Source organism: Pinus tabuliformis, chromosome 1_1 (assembly GCF_031772625.1).
Source record: "Pinus tabuliformis cultivar Carrire ecotype Pingquan chromosome 1_1, CPIR1, whole genome shotgun sequence".
Lineage (NCBI taxonomy): Eukaryota > Viridiplantae > Streptophyta > Pinopsida > Pinales > Pinaceae > Pinus > Pinus tabuliformis.
In genome coordinates, this window is record NC_142297.1 from 814,765,340 (window position 1) to 814,777,320 (window position 11,981).

At 34.7% G+C, this 11,981-nt stretch overlaps 1 long non-coding RNA gene across 1 annotated transcript; it reads right to left on the reverse strand.

Annotated features, from left to right (window-relative positions):
• Positions 1 to 10,316: 10,316 nt before the first annotated feature.
• LOC149216557 (uncharacterized) lies at positions 10,317 to 10,669 on the reverse strand. The gene is made up of 2 exons (XR_016250574.1): positions 10,513 to 10,669; positions 10,317 to 10,441 (listed from the first exon to the last, which is right to left on the reverse strand). It is a non-coding gene; the product is annotated as an uncharacterized LOC149216557 (long non-coding RNA).
• Positions 10,670 to 11,981: the final 1,312 nt, after the last annotated feature.

The following is an 11,981-nucleotide window of genomic DNA, read 5'->3' on the forward strand; positions in this document are numbered from 1 at the left end:
TCGTTCAAAAAACCTTCTTTGCTAAGGAAGTGCAAGATTTCTTGATAATTAGAGGTATGAGATATGGCTATTCCAGATTTCTATTAGAAAGGAACAAATATATCATATGACACAGTTTTTACAATGCTGCAATTTTAAATGGCCAAAGAAGATGCTTCAGCACTATCGCTTATGATTACAGCTATCAAACCATGTAATGGAACCCACCCTGATAAATGCTGCAATTTTAAATGGCCAAAGAGGATGCTTCAGCCCTATCACTCATGATTACAAATCTGAAGTTGAAGAACAAGACAACCATATGTCTAAAGATAACTTAAGTCAAAAGATATACACTTAATATATTTGTTCTTTTGAAACAATTCTATTCATTACAAAGATGTAATATAACTCTTCACAACAAGAAGCTTCTCCATGCATGTCTTTAGGTGCCAACAAAACCACTTATTATGGTATTTCAGCAACACCAACAAGGTGGAAACTGACAAAGGTTGCACTTTCCACTATTCCCTACATGATCCATCATTCTCATTAAAGTTCAAGCTACTGGTCTATCCTTCACTTTTTCTCCGAGAAGAAACCCACTGATTTATTATTCAAAATTCTTGATTGAGTTTGCCTGGTAAATTATATTAATTCGAAAGAGACGGTAATTGGTTTTCACCTATGTTCATCTGGAAAGAAACATACAAGAATAAAATCTAAAGAATGATGTCCCATTCAAAATTAGTGGGCCTCCTGATAACATTGCCAAATTTTCTTTCACTCACTCCCCATGAATTTAGATAAAAAAACATTCTAAGGAAGAAATGAATATGTTTTATATAATCTAGATCTATCTCTATAAGCTCTAGACCCTAGCAGAGCAGTTTCCCTCGAATATCTGTCATGCTCAATTGTGTAGATTTTGATTTCAATTGGAGCCAGAGAAATAAATGTAAGAATGTCATTCTTGATCACAATAAAGCAAGTGGTTGGAGGATATCAAAAACCAAGTGACCAATACATGTTTAACCAGAGGACCAAGCAAGTGCTCTATGAATTGGCAATCATTGGTAAAATTGCAAGGAGGAGAAGATATAGCAGTGTAAGTTCATTGTTTGGAGAACATTGAGCAGACTTTGACCGCTATATCTTTTCCTTCTAGCACTTCAACTACTATATATTTTCCTTCTGTCATGCTCTTACTCCGATATACTATATTCTCATTCCATTTTCATTAGCAAACACAGTATAGTTATAGTCTTGGACACACATATCTCTCCATGAAGTCTAGCTAATCTTATTCCTTCCATGATGAAAAGTTCTGTATTTCATTCCAAAAAGGTGGATCTGTCTGAAAAATTTGATATGAAAATCAAGTTTATATCTAGAAAGTCTGTAGATACTCGACAGAGTCACTTCCTACCATGTAATCACATCCTCTGCATTTGTTCCCTCACTCAATAAAATGCAGTGTAGTTTCTCTTATTTTGTATGATTTCATGTTCAAGTTTTTTTTATCTTTTTGCCAATTATCACTTCTTATTTGTTGATTTGAGATAAGCCTCTCAATTTCTCCATCATATTATAATTTATGCAAGATTTTCTAGTTGAATACTTGTATCTATGGTGAACTTGATGAGTTTTATCTCTTTCATTTAGTGAGCTCCTTGGTTCAGTGCTTTGTTAACTCAACAATTTTAATTATTATGCAAATGAAGATTTCCATATCTATTCAAGTTGGATTATTGTTTCTGGATGTAAACCACGTGCCAGCAAAAGGAACGTCTTCAAGTTGGATTGTTTTTTTTTTATTATTTAAATTGTGTGTGAGAAAAAGTAATGGAAACAGTTTCTAGTAGACACTCCATTTATCATCGAGGACAAAGATGATAAAGCTGCTTAAAAAAATATTTTATTGGTTCTTGATGATGGGTGGAGTGTCAATCAGAAATATCCGACATTACTTTCAGTCACACACAATTTTTCTTTAACTTCTTGTCCGGAATAATAAGTGGAGCGTTTGGCTGAAACATGGAAATTACTTTCACTCTCACACAATTTACATCAAAAACAATAATCCAATTTAATTAATATCCAATGATTAAACTTTTATCGGTGTGTTTTGGAATCTCTCATCCACAAAGGCACACTGTGAACATTACTTTGCAATCGTTGTGATCTCCAGTCGGGAGCAAGTTTGCAAAGCTTTAAATTCTGATTTGATTTTTTTTTCAAATAGAAAAAACCAATTGTCCTTTATATAAGAAATATTTTACATTTGCATAGTTTTGAATCTCCTATCATTGAGATTGTATCAAAATCTGTCTGGAGTGAACCCATAATCTATATTTGAATTGCTAAATATTGAAATACAAAAAAGCTCCCGCTCGATCTAAAATCTACTCAAATTTGCAATGAAAAACAGAGTTGACCCATAAAATCCTAAGACAAACAGGGTGTCTCCATTCAATACTTGTAATTTAGCAGTTATGACCTAGAATAAGCAACACTGACCAAAAATAGGGGAATAACATCTTGACAAAAATTTTGCATATGATGGTTGGGTTCTCTTCAAAGTTAAAATAACTCAGTTGTAACCTTGTAACCAAAAAATGACCATAAATGTTGATACACCAATGGAGTAGTAGAGGAGACATAAACACTGACCATTATAGAAAGAAGAAACCAAAGCTTTGCAAACAATTATCGATGAAGGTCTTATAGGAGATAACACTCAACATAACAGTGCACCCTTCTTTGGATGGAAGATAGGCCACCTTGTTCTACTCTTTGTATATGTGGGAGAAGGAGATGTTCTTAAAGGACGGCTTTAAATATCTGATTTGTTTCTTCTAATGATATAAATAGGGTGGACCAAAAGTAGAACGCCATTGTACCAACTCAATTACTGATTTGGAGTCACCAACAACCTTTATCTTCTCTATTGTCATCCAGCTAGCACAACGCAGTAAACCCATAGATAAAGAAACTCTGTTATTTGTACCTTCACCCCCAAACCAATTGAAGTGATAGCATTACGTGGAAACCAAAACAATGTGTTTCCCCACACCCATATACTCCATTTGTTGAAACACCATCAAAATAGCCCACCCATATGGACGAATCAATTTCTCTATTGCAACACATTCTCTTATGTGATTTTTGACACCAAGGCCCAATATCCTTGAAATATTCCACAATCATCAGGTTTTTTTTTCTCACTTGTGGAACAATCTCTTCAAAGTTTTTGGTGTTCCTGCTCCTATAAATACCCCAAATGATGTAGAAAGGAAGTGCCCTATTTTATATTTGTCTCTCGAACCAATGTAATACATTTTGCAATCGAAGAACTATTCACATCTGCTTGAATATTTAGAAAACTTGTTACCTCTTTCCATATATAGAAACGCGAATGGGCATGTGAGGAAAAGATGGAAAATTATGATATGATGTTTTGTGATAGACCATAGCTTGTTTTCATGTCAATGTGTGATTGCAAGAAAGGATGAAAAAAGTCTAGTTTCTCACACTAACATCTATTGATCTATCTGTCTACATATATGATTGGCAATCTCCACAAAAGATAGGGCTAGCTATTCCAAATTTCTATTAGAAAGGAACATATACATCATATGACACAGTTTTTACAGTGTTATTTAATGACTCTGTAACCTATTGTCTTTTCGGTACTAATTTTTTAACTTGATCATTAAGACTACCAATTGGATTGATTTTTCCTTTTGACTGAATAGTTTATCTTGTTGAGGGAAAGGTTCTGCAAAAGGGTTATCTTTGGTGGTAAATTTATTTAAAAATAAGAGAAATAAGTTATTTTTTGGGCCAAGACAACTAACCAGCAGCCCAAAAAATGTTCTTAAGTTCAGGATGTGAATACTGGGGGATGAGTGAGCAGAACCCAGGGCTAGGTTCCATTCCAAATTTCCATATTAAGAAAATAAACTCAACAGAAGGAAGTAGGAAAATATATCTTTCATTCTATACATTGACTTTGTAGATACTAAGCCAAAATACATTATAAGCAACCATCAATACTAAGGCACAATATTTAGACTAAATATATATATATATATATATATATATATATATATATATATATATAGAGGAAATATAATACTTGGAATATTGGAAAGCCCGAATAACTGCAGTAATAATAGATTCTACCATTTAATAAAGAGGGATATTGTAGGTGATAGGGTCTACCTAGTGAGGAACCATACCGCAGTAAGATACTTTAAAAAAACACTCACAGCATGACTGGAGATTTGGGAGTAATTATGTAATGGTGTCATTAACCGAAGTAAGGAATATTTTCGATCTGAGATTTTTACGTATCAATCCTGGAAAATAGCCACACAGGTGAAACTAAGAAACAACGTATAAAAATTTATTGATCACATCTAGAAGAAAAGATTACCAATAATGGTGTCATTAACCAAAGTAAGAAATATTTTCAATTTGATATTTTTACATATTAATCCTATAAAATAGCCACACAGGTGAAACTAATAGACAACGTATAAAAATTTATTGATCACATCTAGAAGAAAAGATTCCAAGTATGCATAACTACATCAAGAAATAGTAAGTTTGAAGTTGGGCTAACCACCCTTAAACAAACAAAAGCATAACATAGTTGTCCATATAGTAGTATAAAATACTAGGAAAATGGCATACATCAAAATTACAGATAATCTCATTCCATTTTTAAATCCATTCCCAGATTTGTTCAACCCGGTGAATTAAGAACACTAATATGTTACAGAGGGAGCCTCACACTAACATCTATTGATGTATCTGTCTACATATATGACTGGCAGTCTCCACAAAAGACAGGGCTAGCTATTCCAGATTTCTATTAGAAAGGAATAGGTACATCATATGACATAGTTTTTACAGTGTTATTTAATGACTCTATAACCTATTGTCTTTTCAGTAATGTTTGTTTAACTTGATCATTAATATTACCAATTGGATTGATTTTTCCTTTTGACTGAATAATTTATCTTGTTGAGGGAAAGGTTCCACAAAAGGGTTATATTTGGTGGTAAATTTATTTAAAAATAAGAGAAATAAGTTATTTTTGGGGCCAAGACAACTAACCAGCAGCCCAAAAAATGTTCTTAAGTTTAGGATGTGAATACTAGGATATGAGTGAGCAAAACCCAGGGCTAGGTTCCATTCCAAATTTCCATATTAAGAAAAGAAACTCAACGAAAGGAAGTAGGAAAATATATCTTGCATTCTATAAATTGACTTTGTAGATACTAAGCCAAAATACATTATAAGCAACCATCAGTACTAGGGCACAATATTTAGACTAAACATATATATAGAGGAAATATAATACTTGGAATATTGGAAAGCCCGAATAACTGCAGTAATAATAGATTCTACCATTTAATAAAGAGGGATATTGTAGGTGATAGGGTCTACCTAGTGAGGAACCATACCGCAGTAAGATACTTTAAAAAAAAACTCACAGCATGAATGGAGATTTGGGAGTAATTATGTAATGCTCTCATTAACCGAAGTAAGGAATATTTTTGATCTGAGATTTTTACGTATCAATTCTGGAAATAGCCACACAAGTGAAACTAAGAAACAACGTATAAAAATGTATTGATCACATCTAGAAGAAAAGATTCCAAGTATGCATAACTACATAAAGAAATAGTAAAGTCGAAGTTGGGCTAACCACCCTTAAACAAACAAAAGTATAACATAGCTGTCCATATAGTAGTGTAAACTGCCAGGAAAATGGCATACATCAAAATTGCAGATAATCTCATTCCATTTTTAAAATCCATTTCCAGATTTGTTCAACCCGGCGAATTAAGAACACTAATATGTTACAGAGGGAGGCCTCTGTATAAGACCCTAAGGCGTATTTAATAAAAAAAAATATATATATAATCATAATTGCATGCATGCTCAAAACCCTTTAAAAATCTAGCAGAGAAGGACTGGAGAATTACGACTGCTAACATTAGCACTGAATAACTATATTATAAATTGATTGATTGTAGTGAGAAAATTCAGAACGACTTATGATTTCATGGAAAGCTTTGTCAAGCAGTTTATAAAAAGAAAATTTTATTGATCTCTTTTTAAATGGCATTATCAGTCATAAAACAATCCCAGTGCTCATAAAAACTACAGGTCTCAAGTTCATGCAAGTACACTTTCTGAGAAACTTAACAAGAGTATAATACATAAATCTAAGTAAAGAGAAAATTCCTTTGAGGGTAAATTTCCTCGAACAATCCAAAAATCCCATGGCAACTGTGCTAGATAGCAAATCCCTATCTATAGTTCTCAGAGAACTGAAAATCATATATAAGCGACTGGAACCTTGGAGGGTTTGACCAATAATGGACAACCTCCAACATACATGTCAGAGGGTTGTGTGAGAACCTGGGAATTTCGAGCAAACATGAAACCTTTCCTTTAGGTAATTCTGCCGACAAGTTTACCTGCAGTTGAGAAGCAGCGAGTGAGTTGATTTCCAGACCCGGAAATATGTGTAGCATAACTGATAGAAAGATGAAATTAGAATTACCTGTGGGGTTGAGACCAAGGGTCACCATGGCCATTGCTCACGCTGTGATAAGGAAGCAGGAATTAAATTTCTTGATGAACCCAGTAATTTTGAATACAATATATTTAATGGTTGGACCTTGCATGAGGTTGTGTGAGGGTTTGGTTGCAAATCAAACCTTACCTGAGGTTGCACGAGGATTTGGTTTCAAAGACTACCAAGACATTGCAATTGGCTTGTGCAAGGGAAAACTTTAGAATTCAATCATCCCAATCATCCCAACTCAAAATTCAATGAACTTCAATCCAATTCTTCAATCATCCCCGGAATTTACAATCATCCCCTGCTCACAATTTAATTTGTCCTTTGGAAATCTGATGGTTCTCCGTAATCTTCCACCAAACTTTTAAGTTTTTTGTAATATGATTTACACCATTATGTTTATTTAATAAAATATTGAAATCGAAAGAGAAAAATGTCATAGAAATATTTGATTGTAAGTTTTCACTACAAGATTGACCATAAATTAAAAGCACACAAATGAACAAAATTGTAGCCAGCAACATCTATCTTTTTCCCAATATTCACTAAATAAGTAGGAAATACATGGGAGTAAAAGAAGAAAAATAAATAAATGTCACAACTTACAATCATCCCACGCTCACAATTTAATTTGTCCTTTGGCAGTCTGATGGTCCTCCATAATCTTTTTTTTTAGTATAAGAAGCCCTTTGAATTGTATCGCATTTGAATTAGTGATATCCTCTACAAAGAATAGTGAATTTTCCTAAAAAATAGAGGAACAGAATAAAACAACATGCATAATTTTTCGAATAATATTTCACTAATAAACATATGACAGGGGAATGACTTGGTGAGCATCAGAATGTTGCCTACATATTCCACAGTTGTATGTCAACTGCATTAATCAAACTTATCATCTACCCAACTCTAATATTTGTTTGGTATCTGACAAGTTTGGCCAGTGTCTATTGAGCAGCTATGGTGTCAGGATGATCTGCACCCAACATTACCATTTTGATACTGATGCAGGTTCTGCAGAGATCCTCCCCTCCATCATATAGTCCACCTCTGAGCATTAGTTTTTCCCTCATTTCCAAAAGCAAAGCCTTTAGAAGTGTTACATTTTGCCAAAGATACTCATCCAATTTAGTATCAACGTGACCAAGCATTCTCCAACATGTGGATTTATCCAACCAATTTTGCACTTGAGAAACAAAGGACTCTTCGGCAGCCTCCAAGGCACAAGTGCAGATACATAGAAGTTCTAAAGCTACCTAGCATCTTGAGAAGGAAGTAAAAGAATGAAGTGCCAATGGAATTGCTAATATTTTAATGAAGGAAAGTAATTCAGATACCTTAGGTTCTACAATCACTGGGTCATTTCCAAATCCAAATACAAGAAAACAAGCTGCCCATAAATGCTTTGAATGTAGGGAGATTTCCCCTCTCCTACCAACACCTTGTAACATAGCTCTAGTAGCAGAGTTGCCTCCTTTTTTTCTCGCATATAACTGAATCATCTCATGCATGTTAATCCATCCCTCTCTGGTGCTACTTCTTGCAATACCAAATCTAATCAACATAGTTGATCCTTCTGCTTCTGATTTTGTTATTTGAGATACCCTACAATAGCAACCAATCACATTCAGGCATTTCTTCTATAACTAAAATCCACTTGCTCTTTCAGGAGCCTTGTGCGCTGCAATTGAACGAAGAGAGATAGGGATAGGGTAAGGAGCAAACCAAGCACCAACAAATAACATCCTGGTAGCTAATTTCTTTGGTTTATTTGCATGATCAAGAATGTTGAAGCATACATCTAAAAGCTACATAAGAAAGGGATGACTTCTCAAAGTTGAATCTTCTCGAATACTCCATAACATATCTCTCAAGGACACCCTATTAATGGTATCAAGGAGTCTAGAAGGTGTAATGGGAAGCTCTGATAGGATGGAACCAACGATCCCGAGGCCTAATGTTAACCGACCCAACCTTTCTTCAATTGTTCTTAGCGCATCAAGCTCCACTACTGAAAAATCCCTCCTCTTTCCCTTCATCAAAGACATAGCTTCCACACTTGATAAGTATGACAGCCTCACTGGATCTAGATTCATCACACAGGAGAGTCGAGTAGAAATTATCACATGCGTTGTTCCACCAAAACGTGGAAGAAGCTCCAAAAGGTCCCGACTGTCCCACCAATCTCTCTCACTCTCCAAATTGTCAATCACAAGAAGGTAAGGAATGTCTCTACTGAGCTCCTTTCTCACTCTCTGCAAGGCTTCCATTTCCTGCTCCTCAAATGTCTTATTCCTACCTTTCTATGAGGCAATATGTGTCTCATTACTCACATCCAACCCAAGTAACCGAGACAGATTCAAATAGTTCTGTCTCAGGTAACGAGCTTCTCCACCAACCCATAATACCATCCTATACCTCTGTGCATATATGTAAGCAAATTCCAGTACTAACTCGGTTTTTCCAATTCCTGAATCCCACCAAACTTTTAAGTTTTTTGTAATATGCTTTACACCATAATGTTTATTTAATAAAAGATTGAAAACAAAAGAGAAAAATGTCATAGAAATATTTGATTGTAAGTTTTCACTGCAAATTTGAACATAAATTAAAAGCATACAAATGTTTTGAATCTCCTATCATTGAGATTCTATCAAAATCTACTTGGAGTGAATCCAGAATCTATATTTGAATCGCTAAATATTTAAATACAAAAAATATCTTGCTCGATCTAAAATATACTCAAATTTGCAATGCAAAACAGAGTTTCCCCATAAAATCCTAAGACAAACAGAGTGTCTCCATTCAATACCTATGATTTAGGAGTTATGACCCACAATAAGAAAAACTGACCAAAAACAGGGGAATAACATCTTGACAAAAATTATGCATATGATGGTTGGGTCCTCTTCGAAGTTAAAAATTATGCATATGATGGTTGGGTCCTCTTCGAAGTTAAAATAACTCAGTTGTAACGTTGCAACTGAGAAATGACCATAAATGTTGATACACCAATGGAGCAGTAGAGGAGAGATAAACACCGACCATTATAGAAAGAAGAAACCAGAGCTTTGCAAACAATTATCGATGAAGACCTAGGGTCGCCATGGCCATTGCTTACGCTGCGATAAGGAAGCAGGAATTAAATTTCTTGATGAACCCAGTAATTTTGAATACAATATATTTAATGGTTGGACCAATCCAGCAGAGAAGGACCGACTGCTAACATTAGCACTGAATAATTATATTAGAAATTGACTAACTGTAGTGAGAAGAGAAAATTTAGAATGACTTATGATTTCATGGAAAGCTTTGTCAAGAATTTTATAAAAAGAAAATTTATAAGAAGAGAACTGGAACCTTGGAGGGTTTGACCAATAATGGACAACCTCCAACATACATGTCAGAGGGTTGTGTGAGAACCTGGGCATTTTGAGCAAACGTGAAACCTTTCCTTTAGGTAATTCTACCGACAAGTTTACCTGCAGTTGAGAAGCAGCGAGTGAGTTGATTTCCAGACCTGGAAATATGTGTAGCATAACTGATAGAAAGATGAAATCAAAATTACCTGTGGGGCTGAGACCTAGGGTCGCCATGGCCATTGTTCACGCTGCGATAAGGAAGCAGGAATTAAATTTCTTGATGAACCCAGTAATTTTGAATACAATATATTTAATGGTTGGACTTTGCCTGAGGTTGTGTGAGGATTTGGTTGCATATAAAACCTTACCTGAGGTTGTCCAAGGATTTGGTTGCAAAGCGAACCTTCCCAACTGATGATTGTGAATTTCGAAGCAGATTGAGAATTAGTACTGCATTCCTTTCGAACCACCCATTTTGAGAGTTGTCGGAGTCCTGCAAGAAATATAAAACTGAATTAGGGTTTCCAAACTCTTTAAGATGAAAAGTTAAACCTCGGTACATACCTTTGTCGACAGAGGAATGCAGAGTTGCCCTGGTGAATTTGAACCCTCATGAACAAGGTCTCAATCCAGTCGAGTGAGGTGGCGGAATCGGTCACCTCCAGACTGTGATAGACCCGCATTTCTGATGGTGAAGACAAAAATAATAAGCAAACCTCCCCGCTGCTGCAACAGAAAAATTATGACAGGGTTATTACTTGAAAGATGGAGGAAAGGAAAGAAGTTAAGTCTCAGAATAATGAGCTGAGGTATTACCGGGCCTGGCGACCATAGAAAACCATCCAGGAACCTGCATCTGTAACCCCAATGGTGAACTAGTTGCAGAGCTATTCTCTTAGTCGAATCACGGAGCAAATTGCAGTGTTTTCCTTGCTCCTTAGCTCCTTGCACTCCGCGGCCCTCCCATCCTGCAGTAAAGAAGAAGGTACTACCTCCCTGCCCCGTGGCCCTCCTCACATCCTCCTGCAGTAAATAAGAAGGTATTTAGTCCTTCTTTATAGAAAAGCCACTATCCCAGCCCTCCATGGCCCTCCTCACATCCTACTACAGCAAATAAGAAGGTATTCGACCCCTTTCTACAACAAAGCCGCTATCTGCCCGAGCACGAGTAACGAGAATTAATTAAACTTTTAATTAACTAATTTTATATTTTAAAAGTTTTTTATTGTTTTTCAATTAAATTGGACAGCAGACCATTGTTGAATCGTCTAACAATGGATTTGATGGTTAAAATTAAGACAGAAAGGCAATTTGGGGAGATTTCAGAGGGAACACCTTACAACGTAATTATGGTGGGCAATAAGTTACTTACTTACTTAAAAACTTAATAATAAATAATCACTACACAAATATCTAAATAAAATGCATGAATATTGCAACCATATCCATAAATTATGATATAAGTATGCTAGGCAGTTATCCACATGCCATTATCTTGTGCAAAGATTGCAATAAGACTTTAAAGTTATGGTCTAAATAAATGTTTGAAAATTAATTTTTTCATAATATTTAAAAATAAATATTTATTTTTCAAAGTTAAACATTATGAGTTTCATTGCTTGATGCTAAACTAATAGTGATCAACAAATAAATTGATTGCTAGATTCTAGCCTTGGAAGGGGCTAATAAGTATCAATTCATGGTAATCAACAAAGCACATCTCTTTATCGTAATATTTAAAAATAGATATTTATTTTTTAAAGTTAAACATTATGAGTTTCATTGGTTGATGCTAAACTAATACTGGTCAACAAACAAATTGATTGTTAGATTCTAGCCTTGGAAGGGGCTAATAAGTATCAATTCATGTTAATCAACAAAGCATACCTCTCTTGTTGCATTGCCAAGATTAATAATTATAATATTAACTAAAATGTAACTTTATTTTAAATTACTATTATTATTATTATTTATAGAAAGAATTAATATATGATTTAAGCATATATACATTTTAAAAAACATGTAACAATATT